This window comes from Chiloscyllium punctatum, chromosome 8, assembly GCF_047496795.1.
Source record: "Chiloscyllium punctatum isolate Juve2018m chromosome 8, sChiPun1.3, whole genome shotgun sequence".
Taxonomy (NCBI): domain Eukaryota; kingdom Metazoa; phylum Chordata; class Chondrichthyes; order Orectolobiformes; family Hemiscylliidae; genus Chiloscyllium; species Chiloscyllium punctatum.
This window is the reverse complement of record NC_092746.1, coordinates 3,477,197-3,491,704: the sequence shown is the minus strand read 5'-3', so window position 1 is coordinate 3,491,704 and position 14,508 is coordinate 3,477,197. Positions and strand designations below refer to the sequence as shown.

The window sequence follows — 14,508 nt, the reverse complement described above, 5'->3', positions numbered from 1 at the left end:
GCCAGACCTGTGCCACATATAGCAATACTGAGAGTACCTCACACCTGATGACCAGGTTTTTTCCCACGATGGAGAGCGACCGTTGCCCCCATCTGCCTAGTTTCTGTCTCATCTTCCTGATCTGCTCCGCCCAGGTCTTGGCGCACGCCCCAGCCCCCCCCCCGAACCAAATACCCAGCACCTTCAGGTGGTCAGTCCTGATGGTGAAGGGGATAGAGGATTGGTCGGCCCAGTTCCCGAAGAGCATGGCCTCGCTCTTGCCTCGGTTTACCTTGGCCCCCGAGGCCCGTTCGAACTGGCCTCAGATGCACATGAGTCTGTGCACGGACAGCGGATCCGAGCAGAAAACAGCGACGTCATCCATGTACAGGGAGGCTTTAACCTGTAGGCCCCCGCTGCCAGGAATAGTCACCCCTCTCAGGCTCGCATCCTTCCTGATGGATTCGGCAAATGGCTCTATGCAACACACAAACAAGGCAGCAGAGAGAGGGCAGCCCTCCCTGACTCCAGATCTTACAGGGAAGCTATCTGATTCCCACCCATTGATTGAGACTGCACTGACAATGTTGGTGTAGAGCAGTCTGATCCAATTTCCGATTCCCTCCCCAAAGCCCATTTTGGAGAGGACATCCCTCATATATGTATGCGATATCCTGTCAAAGGCTTTCTCCTGGTCCAGGCTGATGAGGCAGGTGTCCACCCCCCTGTCCTGCACGTAGGCGATTGTATCCCTGAGGAGTGCGAGACTCTCAGAGATCTTCCTGCCTGGTACAGCACAGGTTTGGTCCGGGTGGATCACCGATCCCAGAGCAGACCTGACCTGGTTGGCGATGACCTTTGACAAGATTTTGTAGTCTGCATTTAACAGTGAGATCGGTCTCCAATTTCTAATTTCTTCCCTCTCCCCCTTCCGCTTGTAGATGAGGGTGATGATGCCTTTCCTCATGGATTCACTCATGGTACCTGCCCGAAGCATACTGACATACACCTCCAGCAGGTCCTGGCCGATCAAGTCCCAAAAAGCGGAATAAATCTCGACCGGTAAGCCATCGCTTCCGGGAGTTTTATTCTTTTCGAAGGACTCGAGGGCCTTGGTCAGCTCGTCCAGGGATAGCGGCTGGTCCAGCCTCTCCCGTGTTCCGTCGTCTAGGACCTCCGTGATAAAGGACAGGAACGACTGGGAGGCCGCGCTGTCGGTTGGCTTCGAGTTATACAGACTGGCGTAGAAAGATTTGCTGATCCTCATGACGTCAGCCTAAGATGACGTTACCGAGCCATCTTCTTTCTTCAGGCTGCTGAGCATGGAGCTCTCTTTGTGCACCTTCTGGAAGAAGAAACGTGAGCACGTCTCGTCCTGCTCCACCTAGCGGACCCTGGACCGGAAGATTATCCTGGAGGCCTCCGAGGCAAAGAGCGAGGCTTGCTGGCCCTTCACCTCCTTGAGGTCCTCCGTGACATCGACCCCCATCATCTGCAGCAGGAGCAGGTTCTGCATACTATCCTGGAGCTGGGACAGTTTTCCCCGCCTCTCTCTCACCTCCTGGACACCTTTGAGGATAAAGAACCTCTTGATGTTCCCTTTTACCGTTTCCCACCAGTCTGCTGGAGACTCAAAGAGGGGCATCACGGTTCTCCAACCTGCGTAATCCCTCTTGAGCTCTTCGATGTTTCCCGGGGTCAACAGCTTAGTGTTCAGTTTCCACGTTCCCTTGCCGCCCGCTGTTCGTCCTGTAGGTGACAGTCGGCCAGCAGGAGGCAGTGGTCAGAGAAGAACACCGGCTTGACGTCGGTGGATCTGACCGAGAGCGTTCGGGACACAAACAGGTAATCTATCCTTGAGCGGATAGACCCGTCTGCCCGTGACCAGGTGTATCTACGCTGTGCTCCATCTGCAGGGGTGCTGAAGACGTCGTGCAGCTTGGCGTCTTTAACCGTTTCCATCAGGGCCCTGGACGTAGCGTCCGGTTTACTGTCCCCCCCGCCGGATCGTCCATCTGCATCAATGATGCAGTTGAAGTCTCCGGCCAGAATGACCGGCCTGGATGTAGCCAGCAGCAGTGGAAGCTGTTGCAGGACGGCCAACCGTTCACTCTTACCCACTGGGGCGTACACGTTGATTAGTCTCACGGGAGCGTTTCTGTATTTAATGTCCGCAACGAGGAGGCGCCCGCCCACCACCTCCTTAACCTCGGAGATGGTGAAGTTGCCTCCCCGCAACAGAATACCCAGACCGGAGGCGCGGCTATCATTGCCCCCCCCGACCACACTGACGGCCCATGGGCCCACAAGCTCGACCATCTCCTGTAACTGCTGAGGTGCGGTATCCCACACTCCTGCAGAAACAGGACATCGGCTTTGACGTTGGCCAGGAAGGCCAGTGTTGAAACACATCGCGTAGCCGATTTAATGTTACGCACATTTATGCTGGCAATTTTAAACCCCATTTTACCAGTTTACGGGGTTACCAGTGTCCATTTCCTTCTGGTCTTGCCCCTGTGGGGTAGCTGCGTGCATCCCCGTGGTGACGGCAAACTGCTGGACCTTCCCAGGGCTGAGGTAGTTGTCCAGCTCCACGCTGGAGTCATTTCCCCGCTCTGGTGTCATCGTGTCAGACCCAGGGTCTGCATCGCCCCGTTCTCCATCTGACAGCAGGGCTGTCACAGGGCCGCTGCTCCCAGTTACCTGGAGCTGTGGGCCGGTGGGTACCCCTTGGTTCTCACCGGGTAGGGGGAGGCCTTCACCCATCCCCTCAGAGGGATCGTCTTTTCCTTCTTGGGCGGTGCTCCCCTCCTTTCTCCCCACGGCGCTCTGCCTCTTCCTCAGGTGGCGACCCTTCTTGCGCCTGTCCTCACCCTCAGAGGAGCTGCCTGTATCCTCATCTTGTAGGTGTCTCTTCCCCCTTCGCTTGGTGGCTTTGGGGCCCTCGAGAGGTTTCCTCTTCCTGTTTTTGACAATAATCCACTGCTCTGCCTCCTTTGATCCCTCCTCTTCCATCTCCTCCATCTGTCTTGCAGGAGTTTGGGTCGGCTGCTGCATCTCCCCATTGTCTGCTGCCTGCTCTGCTACAGCCTGCCCTTCCTTCTGGGTACCTCCAGACACCTGCCCTTATGCCCTTATGATTTCGAACTATAAGTTGCCTGTGCCATTGTTCACAGTTTGTGCGAAGGGATGTGTGTATTTTGGAACAGCATCATTAAGTCGGGTTTGGATAGGATAAGTTATCCAGTATTCAGTTTTCTGTTCTTTGTGTTTCATTCCGTAATTTTGTCAATAAAATTTGTTTGTTTAAAACTTGGCAGTCGACCCAGTTAATTTAATCTGAGACTATCCACTATACACTTAGCTAAACAAATAGCAAAATCATGTTCTGGGCTACCTGCTTAAAAGTGTTTTGAGGGGTCTGGCCTAGTCCAAAACACATCTCACTTACGTGATATTGATGTCCAGTCCAGCTAGGTCTCACGGTCATACGTGAGTGTGGTGATGGCAACTGCTTTGCACACAAGGTCTTTTGTTTGCAGAAGGTTGAGATGGCACAGCTGAACTGGTGTTGGATCCTCTTTCTGATGGTGGCTTTTTGAAAGACTTGGCTGCTAAGCAGCATTCAGTCTAACTTCCTTACTGATTGCATGGACATCTAAGGCTCATGCGTGGCAGTGACATCCAGAACCAAAGTCAGCTCAGAGAGAATATCGCTGCCCAGGTATAATGGTCAACATTTTCCTGAACTTCTCCTATATAGTCATACAAAACAGGATGAGGTGTCGATGCACTCTGGCTTCAAGCTCTGGGAATGCAGAGCTTGAATCCGGTGTCCCTCCTTTTGGGTTTTCCAAATCTTCCCTCTTTGGATGTGCATGGGAATACATTGTTTAATATTCTTTCATCTGTGCAAGAAAGTACATTCTAATGAGCTGAGAGTTGGAGAATTCCCTGGGACTCTGGAGCTGGTGTAGGTTAGTCATGGAACACCCCCCTCCCCCAACCCCGGACTTCCTTACATGTACAGTGCACCAGAAAATGGAATTGTTTTTCAGAACATGACGGTCCTTTATGAATTATATTGATTCAGAACCTTTGTGTAGCCATGAGGGTTGTGTCTGTCAGTCTGAGGGTCCCTGGGTGGGGTGGGAATGAATCCTGAACAAATACTGGTTTACTTACTATTGCTCCCAGTGGTGAGGAGCTTCGGTGAGTTTGCGTTGAGTGTAGTATTTAATTGAATATAATTTTAGATACCGTGCTAGAACTTGGTTTAATTTTATTTTGTTTGTTTATTTATTTTTCTTATTTTTCCTTGGTTATTTATTGAATTGTAGTTTTTGTAGGCGTTTTTTCTTTTTTTTTGCTTTTTTTCATGTTTCGGTTGTTTGTGGAGTACAGTAGTAATTTGTTTCCTATTATTGTTATTATATTATAAAGTTGTCACACTATTTTGTACTGGTTTTGTAATTTTGTTAAAAACTTAAAATATTTTTTTCAATAAATATATTTATTTTAAAAAAGCATGTTTGGTCTTTTCTGTAATTTATAGAAGAAAAAATATGAGTTTTATTTATATTGATTTTTTGCAAGAGCACTGGGTACATAGAATATAGAACATAGAGCATTACAGCGCAGTAAGGCCTTTCAGCCCTCAATGTTGCGCTGACCTGTGAAACCAATCTAAAGCCCATCTAACATACACTATTCCATTATCATTCATATGTTTATCCAATGACCATTTAAATGCCCTTAAAGTGAGCAAGTCTACTACTGTTGGAGGCAAGGCGTTCCATGCCTTTACTATTCTCTGAGTAAAGAACCTATCTCTGACATCTGACCTGTTTCTATCACCCTTCAATTTAAAGCTGTGTCCCCTCACGCTAACCTTCTTAACAAGTCTGTCAACCTAGGTGGCAACTTTCAGGGATCTATGTACACGGACACCGAGATCTCTCTGGTCGTCCACACTGCCATGATTCTTATCATTAGCCCAGTACTCTGTATTCCTGTTCCTCCTTCCAAAGTGAATCACCTCACACTTTTCTGCATTAACTCTTTTTGCCATCTCTCAGCCCAGCTCTGCAGTTTATCTCTGTCCCTCTGTAACCTTCGGCAGTGTCCACAACGCCACCGACTTTAATGTCATGCACAAATTAACTAACTCACCTTCTACGCCCTCATTCAGTTCATTTATAAAAATGACAAAAAGCAGTGGTACCCCACTAGAAACTGAACGTCAGGATGAACAAACGTTCTCAAAAAACTCAATAAGGTTTATGAGGCACAACTTACCCTTCACAAAGCTGTGTTGACTATCCCTAATCAAATTGTTCCTTTCTAGATGATTATAAATCCTATTTATTATAATACTTTCCAACACTTTACCCACAACCATAGTAAGGTTCACTGGTCTATAATTACCAGGGTTATCTCCAGTCCCTTCTTGAACAAGGGGACAACATTCGCTATCCTCCAGTCTTCTGGCACAATTCCTGGACACAATGACGACATAATGATCAAAGCCAAAGTTTCTGCAATCACCTCCCTGGCTTCCCAGAGAATCCTAGGATAAATCCCATCCAGCCCAGAAGACTTATTTATTTTCACCCTTTCCAGAACTGCTAACACCTCATCCTTATGAACCTCAATCCTGTCTGGTCTAACAGCCTGAATCTCCGTATTCTGTTTGACAACATTGTATTTTTCCTGTGTGAATACTGAGAAAAGATATTCATTTATCGCCTTGCTTATCTCCATGGACTCCATGCACAACATCTCACTACTGTCATTGACTGGCCCTAATCTTACTCTGGTCATTCTTTTATTCCTGACAACTCTCAAGTGCCCTAATTGAACCTTCAAGTCTCATGTTTACATAAGCTTCCATCTTCCTCTTGACAAAAGATTCAACTTCTTTTGTAAACTATAGTTCCCTCGCTCAACCACTTCCTCCCTGCCTGGCAGGTACATTTTTAGCAAGGTCACACAGTAGCTGTTCCTTGAACAAGCTCCACATTTCTATTGTGCCCATCCCCTGCAGTTTCCTTCCCCATCCTATGCATCCTAAATCTTGCCTAATCGCATCATAATTGCCTTTCGCCCAGCTATAACTCTTGCCCTGCAGTGTATACCTGTCACAAAGAGATTTACAATATTTTGAAATCATCACTTTTGTAATGTAGGCTTTGCAGCAACCAATTTGCACACAGCAAGCTCCTAAATCACAATGTAAAAATGACAAGATCATCTATTTCCTTTGTGATGTTGATTGAGGGATATAAATAACGATGAGGACACCAGTGATAGTGTAATGTTAAAAGACTAAATGGAAATATCTCTCTGGACATTAATGTAATATTAAAGAGTTAAACTGCATTATCTTTGGGTGGTGACGACAGTCAGGCAAGAAGCACCCACACCCTAATCAGACGGTCATTTGCTACTACTCCCCTTGCTCTTGTCAAGTTAAACTATCGTTCAATCTCTTCCATTCAGAAATGCTTTCTGGCCAGAAGTATGTTGCACCTACATTGTCTTGGGGAATCACTGCATCAGGAAATCGTCTGCATAACAATTCCCGAGGATTAGGGCATTAGCATTTACATTATCTCTGAGGATGATCTCATTCTGCATGGAGTAACATGTGACTGTGAGTAACTGGGGCTTGTCTTGAGTGGCATGTGACTGCAGGGTAGTGGCCAGAGTATGTGTAAGCATGACCAAATGACCTGTATAAAGGGGATGAGTTTTCTTTGTTCAGTGCCTCTTTTGACTCAACCTCTCACATCTGCAAAGGGAGGGGGGGGGTCAAAGGGAGTCACTGAGCTTGTACAAGCTTTAATAAACTTTAACTATTTGCAGAAGGTGGTGTGTGTAATTGCATCCCATGTCCTAACAATAGCTTTTCTGCTCTTTTCACATACTACCTTGAGAGCTTTTGAATCCACTCGTGAAAACCAAACAGGGCTTCATTTGACAGGCCATCCTAAAGACAACACTTCCCAGTGCAACATTTGCTCAGCGCTGTATGGAAGTGTCAGTCCTGACATTTATGTTGAAGTCTTGGAGTGGCACTTGGACCCAGAGTTGTGTGATCTAAGACAAGAGTGCAACCTGAGTCATGGCTGGTATCGATCCATAAAGTTTTCAATCAATTTGGCTTGACTAACCTGTTTCTTCTTGTCATTGATATTGTTCAATATTGTATTATTTGTTATTTATTATTTGTTCGTGGAATGTGGACTCTGACAGCCCAGCCAATCCCTAATGGTGATGGTGAGCTGCCTTCCTGAACTGATGAAGCCCTTGAAGTGCACAAAGACAGACAGGGCTTCCCTTAAAGGCTGGAGGGAATTCCAGGGTTTGACCCAGTGACAGCGAAGGAATGATGATCTGGTTGCAAGATGAGATAGCATGACAACATGGTATTCCCATGTATCTTGCCTTCATCGATCTAAGAGGTTGCAGGTTTAGAAAGGGGTTGTGGGTGGAATTATGGTGAGTTACTGCAGTGAACATTGTAAATGGTACACTTTGCTGCCACTGTGCAATGGCACCGAAGGAAGTGAATGTTGAAGATGGTTGATGGGCTCCCAATCAAGTGGGTATCGAACTTCAAGCATTGTTGGAGCTGAATCCAACCAAGCGAATGGAGAGTATCGAGCCTATTTCTGATTTGTGCCTTGTTATTGGTGGACTGACTTAGCGGAGCCAAGTAGTAAGTTATTAGCTGCAGGATTCCTAGCCTCTGATCTACCGCTGTGTGGCCACAGTATTTATGCTGCAGTTCCAGTTCAGTTACTGGCCAATGATAACCCCAAGAACGTTGATAATTGGGGATTTTTCAAGTGTATTACTATTCAATGTCAGGGAACAAGGGTTAAATTCTCACTTACTGGAGATGGTCCTTGCCTGGCACATGTGTAGCAAGGACAAAGTGAGGACTGCAGATGCTGGAAATCATAGCTGAAAATGTGTTGCTGGAAAAGCGCAGCAGGTCAGGCAGCATCCAAGGAGCAGGAGAATCGACGTTTCAGGCATGAGCCCTTCTTCAGGAATACTCAAACATTCTTCCTGAAGAAGGGCTCATGCCTGAAACGTTGATTCTCCTGCTCCTTTGATGCTGCCTGACCTGCTGCGCTTTTCCAGCAACACATTTTCAGCATGTGTAGCAACAATGATATTTGCTACTTCTCAGTCCAAGTCTTAAAGTTGGCTAGGTCTTACTGCATATGGTTAAAAATCACGCAACACCAGGTTATGGTCCAACAGGTTTATTTGGAAGCACTAGCTTTCAGAGTGCTCTGAAAGCTAGTGCTTCCAAATAAACCTGTTGGACTATAACATGGTATTGTGTGATTTTTAACTTGATCACCCCAGTTCCTCCACATCATTACTGCATATGGACACAGGCTTTCTCTGGAGATGCGCTAATTCTGACCATTGAACTAATTTCTTCACCATCAAAGTTGAACTATATTCACTAACAACAATAATTGTCAAAATTTATCGGTTAGGAGAAACGGTAGCTCTCTGAAGATGTCACCATCAAAGAGCACATTGAGATATTGGCCTTTATAGGGATTCACCAAAAAAAATGTTGCTTTCAAATTACTTTCCTAGATGACACGTACTACTCTCAGAACAATGTGGTGATCAAACAATCTATTCTAAAAACCTTTGAAAACAAACCACAAATCTTAAAATAAAATAGAAGAAACTGAAAACATCCTTGTAGGAAGTAGACAAATTGACATTTTGGCTATGCCCTTTTAAGAGAAGTGGAACATTGAAACATTTTAGGATCAGAGCATAAAAGGAAAACACTCACGCAGACACCCTCAGGAGCACAAGAGAATAGAGGTGAATTGTTCCATGCTGTGCTTCAAAAGAAAACAGGAGTTGGCAGGGTGTGGATTATATTAACAATATTTTATGCAGGGGGTGTTTGCATGTGAAATGAATTTCCTGAGGAAGTAGTGAATGCAGGCATAGCCTCAACGTTTAAAAGACACTTAGATAAGTACATGAATCGGAAAAGTTTGGAGGGATATGTGCCAGGAACAGGTAAGTGGGACAAGTTTAGTTTCGAATTATGTTTGGCAAAGTTTGACAGAATGTCTGGATAACTCTATGATGTCGAATTTTTGACTGACTGTGTGCGGGTTGATGTATGAACTTTGTCTTGATAAGATTCAAGAGCAGATTTTGGTTTGAAGGAATGAAGAGAGAAAGCGTAGCTTGCAAAATTGGCTTGAGGGTAATAAAATTGCAGTCATCTGAAAATTATAGACAAGAATGTTTCTAGTAGTCTGTTTAGTTTTCGTACAGAGGCAGCTGAGGTGAAAAAGGGTAAATTACAATTAAGTCTTTAGAACAAGATAAAAATCAAATTTTGCAATTATGAGTTTGATGAAAGATTACATCAAATATTAGTCTTGAAACAAATCTATCTCAACAAGGGACAGAGAACAATCAGTAAGTTAGAGGCCACTAATCTACTTGACATATGGATGCCCATTGTAGCATTCTTCTATTAAACTGAAGTCCACCTCTGTTCAAGTGGACACAAAAGATCCCATGGCACTATTTGAAGAGCAGTGGAGTTATCCCTGGTGATCTGGCCAATATCTGTCCCTGAGTCAATACTGCAAAATAAAAATGTTTGAATAAATGCTGGAGATCACAGCGGGTCAGGCAGCATCCCCAGAGAGTGGGCAAGCTGACTTAGATTTGTAAATGTTGATGGAGTATGGATGAGAGTCAATGATTCTCATACAGCTAAAGCAAAGCAGATGCACCAAAAAGTCAGATCAGTGCCAATGATTTTCTGTGCTATTTTATCTTGAGTTTATTAACTGTTATGAGGTTCCAGCATTTACTCTTTTTTATTTGAGCAATCCAACATTTGGATATTTCTTTTTATTTTCTATTTGCTATTTCTGCTGTGTAACCAGATGTCAAATAAAATTATTAATTGATGACAAACTCCACAATTTGTCAAAGTTTTCATCTTGCACGCTTCAGCAGAATTCATAAGAATACCAATTCCAACTGTCCTGATGAGTGCAAGGCAAAAAGATTTCACAAAATGTGTCTTTCAGCAAAACTCACATCAGTCCTGTCAAATACTAAACAAAAAAGCCAAAGAACTGCAGCTGCTACAGGTTGGAAACAAAACAAGTTGCTGGAAAAGACCTACTGGTCCCCAGTAGAAGCTATTTGTTCTCCCAGGCTGACCTTTACCCAATCCTTTCCCTATCTCTGGGCTCCATCTCCACCTATCATTTACTCCTCCATCCACCCCACCTTTAGCATTGAAACCAATCTTTTCCTTGTGACAATCAGTTCTGAGGAATGGTCACCTCACCTGAAATATTAACTCTGCTTTCTCTCCAGAGATGCTGCCGGACCTGCTGAGTTTTTACAGCAATTTCTATTTCTAATCTGTCAAATGACTGCTTTCTTGTGAATATAAGAATATTGCTTAGAATTTTCTTGTAACAATTCTAGATCTAGATTCTTCGACATTTTAGGGATATTATGTCGTCATCTGGTCACATGATGTACTGAGTTATTGACATATGTGATACAAATACACAGCATATCCTTAAGCTTGGGCAAGCTTAAACAAAGTTGCAGTCACAGACTGTAAAGGTTTCACAATTCATTCCAGATTGTCAGTGTGTAGAGACAGCAGTCACATCTGGGCAAGCTTGCAATTTCAGCTGCCATCCACACAAACGTATTTCAGTATTATAGTATTATATAAACTGTTGGAGGGAGAGCAACCACGGCTCCAAAAGCCACCCACCGATCCCCTTATCCACTTTCTCCCCCGCTTCTTTTTATCTGCTCACTAAAACGCCTCAACCCTTCCTCATCCTTACTCTACTACTCTTCACCTTTTTCTCCTCTCTGCCCACCCCCTCTTCCCCAAACCCCCTCCAACTCTCCCTGCCATTCAGTACCCTCTTCTTCACTTCTCCCTATCCTTCTCAGCACCTCTCCCTATCTTGCCTCTCTCACATTCCCCTACACCCCTCATGCCTTCTCTAGCCTCCCTTCCCCCGCTACTGACCTTCCCCTCCCAGTCTCCTATCACAACTCTCTCCTGTTCTCTCTTCCCTCCCTTCCCTTCCCCAATCACTCGTCAGTCCCTCCCCATCTCCAACCACCTGTCGTATTTCACCGCGCTCCCTCAATCCATCCTTCCTCCCTCCTTGTCCTCTTCCCCACCATCCTGCTGAACTATCCTGCCCTCTCCCCATGCATTCCACACTCTGCCCCAATCCCTGTTGTCTTTTCCTCCCTATGCCTTCCTCTCCTCTTGATTAAACCACCTTCCCATTCTCTATTCCCATAAATTCCTCACATCGCTGACTCCTTTCTTGTTCTCCCTGTTGTTGCTGTTTCCTCTTTATAAACCCTCCATTACCTGTCCTCTTTGCCTCTCTATCCCCTGTGCCCCTCTACCATTCACCTAAACGTACATCCCCAATCTATCTCCATCCGCTTCCATGCACCTCCCCACCTCTAACGACTTCCCCATTCTATAACTCCCTGCCCATCCCCACTTTCTACAGTATCTCTAACAACTCCTTCCCTTCCCCATCCAATTCTCTATACCCACAACCTTCACATTTTTTCTCTGTAGCCCAGTTCTCTATCGTTCCTTCCCTATCTCCCCTTCCTTGTCCACAATTTCTCCCCATTTCTCTATCACCATTTTCCACTTTCTCTATTCCCATCTTACTCCATTGCTTATTCACTCCTCCCCTTCTCTTTTCCCCCCACCCCACCCTTGCCCTACCTCCACTTCTGTCCCCATCTTTCCCCTTCTCTACAACCACTTATCGCATTCCCCCTTTCTGTCCTCATCTATTCCCCTTCTCTATACCCCCTTATCCCATTTCCCCCTTCTCTGACCTTATCTTTTCCCCATTCTCTAGTCCCAATTTTCCCCTTCCCAATTTCCCTTGTTTCTCTATTCCCCCTTCCCAATTTCCTCCATTTCTCTATTCCCCCTTGTCCCCTATATCTAATTTCCCTTTCCAATTACCCCCATTTCTATATTCCCACTTCTCAGCATTCCCCTTCCTAATTTCCCCGTTCTCAATTACTCCCTTCCCAATATCCCCCGTTTCTCTATTCCGCCTTCCCAATTTCACCTTTCCCCCATCCCAATTTCTCCCATTCCAATTTCCCCGATTTCTCTATTGTCACTTCCCAATGTCCTCTGTTTCTCGATTCCCCCTTCTCAACATCCCTCATTTATCTTCCCCCTTCCCAATATCCCCTGATTCTGTTTTCCCCTTCCCAATTACCCCATTTCTCTATTCCCTTTCCCAATTTCCCCATTTCACTAGTCAATTCTCCCCTCCCAATTGTTCCTGTTTCTCTTCTGCCCCCTTTCCAATTTCATCTTTCCCTATCCCAATTTATCTAATTCCAATTCCCCCATTTCTCTATTCCCCCTTCCCAATTCCCCCATTTCTATTCCCGCTTCCCAATTTCAATTTCTCTACTCCTCCTTCCCAATTTCCCCTTTCCCACTTCCCAATTAACCACATCACTGTATTGAATTTCCCCATTTCTCTATTTCCCCTTCCCATTTCTCTGTTCCCCCTTCCCTATTTCTCCCATTTCTCTACTCCCCTTCCCAATTTCTCATTTCTCTATTCCCCATCCCAATTTCCCCATTTGTCTATTCCCCCTTCCCAATTTCCCCTTTTTCTACTTCCCCTTCCCAATTTCCTCTGTCCCACTTCCCAGTTAATCCCATTGCTCTATTGCCACTTGCCATTTCTTTATTCCCCTTCCCATTTTCCAGTTTCAGTTCTCCCTTCTCAATTTCCCTTGTTTTCTATTCCTGCTTCCCAATTTCCCCCATTTCTCAATAAGACCATTTCTCTACTCCCTGTCCCAATTTCCCATTTTTCAATTCCCCCATCCTAATTTCCCCCATTTCTCAATTCCCCCTCCCAAATTCCATTGCTTCTGTATTTTCCATTTCTCTATTCCCTCATCCCAATACCCATTCCTCTATTCCCCCTCTCAAATTCCCTTGTTTCTGTTTTCCCCCTTCCAAATTTCCCCCATTTCTCTATTTCCATCCCCAATTTTCCCCTTTCTCTATACCCCATTCCCAATTCCCCCTTCGCAATGTCCCTTATTCCTCTATTCCCCCTGCCCAATTCCCCCCTTTTCTCTATTCCCCCTGCCCAATTCCCCCCTTTTCTCTATTCCCCCCTGCCCAATTCCCCCCTTCCCAATTCCCCCCTTTTCTCTATCCCCTCCAATGCTAACCTTTGGCCCTCTATAGCCCATCCCCTCTCCATCCTGCAATCCTTTCTCCGTACCACAGCCCACTCTGATGACACCCATCCCCTGTCCATGATGCCAACACACCCGTCAGGGCATTTGAGGGGAAGATGAAGGGCATCAGAGGGGTTGGGAGCATCTGAGAGTAGGGGTAACGTGCTGGGTAGGGAATCCTCACAGGGATATCTGGGCATCAGAGTGAAGGTGGATGGGGCATCAGATTCCCCCCTCCCCCCAATGTGACACCTACTTTATGACACAAACCACTTTGTAGACCCATATGACCACATTCCGTGACAATCTGTTCTCTCTGTGACTCCCTCCCCTCTCTTTGGTCATTCCCCTCTATGTGGCCCTCTTTGTCTATCTGATTCCCCTCTTCTATGTGACCCCCCCAACTTTGTGGCTCTCCTTTCCTTTTGTGACTCCCCATCTCCCTGTGAGTCCTCTTTGAGCCTCCCCTCACCATGTGACTTCTATATATATGTATCTCACCCCCCACGACCACTCCAGCCATCTGAAAACCCCTCATATTACTGCTGTGTCAGCTTCATCCCCATCACATTACACTCTCTATGTGATCGTCCCTCTCTGTACAGCCCCCCACCCCCCACACACCGAGAACTCTCTCCCTCCCATTTGATCTTCCCCCCCATCTATAACTCCCCCTTCTATGTCCCTCCCCACCTCTCTACACATACACATACACATATATATATATGACCCCTCTCGATATATAACTCCTTATTCTCTCTATCACCCCAACCCTCTTTTAACGTGTGTGCGCGCATGCGCGAGAGCTAGACCCCGCCCCATTGTGCTCCCTGTGGGGGCCCTCCTTTTGTGACGCACCTCTCCCTCTGTGAGTGTCCCGGCTGTTGACCTAAGTTCCCGGAACCGGTTTTGACGGAAATCGGTGATGTCACAGTGGGAGCTGCGGACCTGGTGACGACGTTTGTGGGGGGGCGGTGAAAAAAAAGTGCGAGATCGGGCCCGGTCTGCTGGGCCTTGACGGCACAGAGAGAGCGAGGCCCCGGTAAGTAACCGACCGACCGACCGAGTGAGTGAGTGTAGGCGGTCTGTACCCGGTGGTGGTGGTGTTCGACAGCGGAGTTACCGACCTCCGGCGGTCGCTGTGAGCCGATCCGCTCTCGGTTAGACCGGCCTCCGTCCTCCCTCTCCGGGGAGGGGATGGCCAAG

The 14,508-nt window shown here is 46.3% G+C and overlaps 1 protein-coding gene across 1 annotated transcript in view; it reads left to right on the top strand.

Moving 5' to 3' along the window:
• The first annotated feature begins 14,189 nt into the window (after nucleotides 1-14,189).
• tax1bp1b (Tax1 (human T-cell leukemia virus type I) binding protein 1b) overlaps nucleotides 14,190-14,508 on the top strand; it is a 101,840-nt gene continuing 101,521 nt past the window's right edge. Inside the window, exon 1 of the mRNA XM_072575048.1 lies at nucleotides 14,190-14,344. The gene's annotated coding sequence lies outside the window, so the exon portion shown is untranslated. The remainder of the gene's footprint in view (nucleotides 14,345-14,508) is intronic.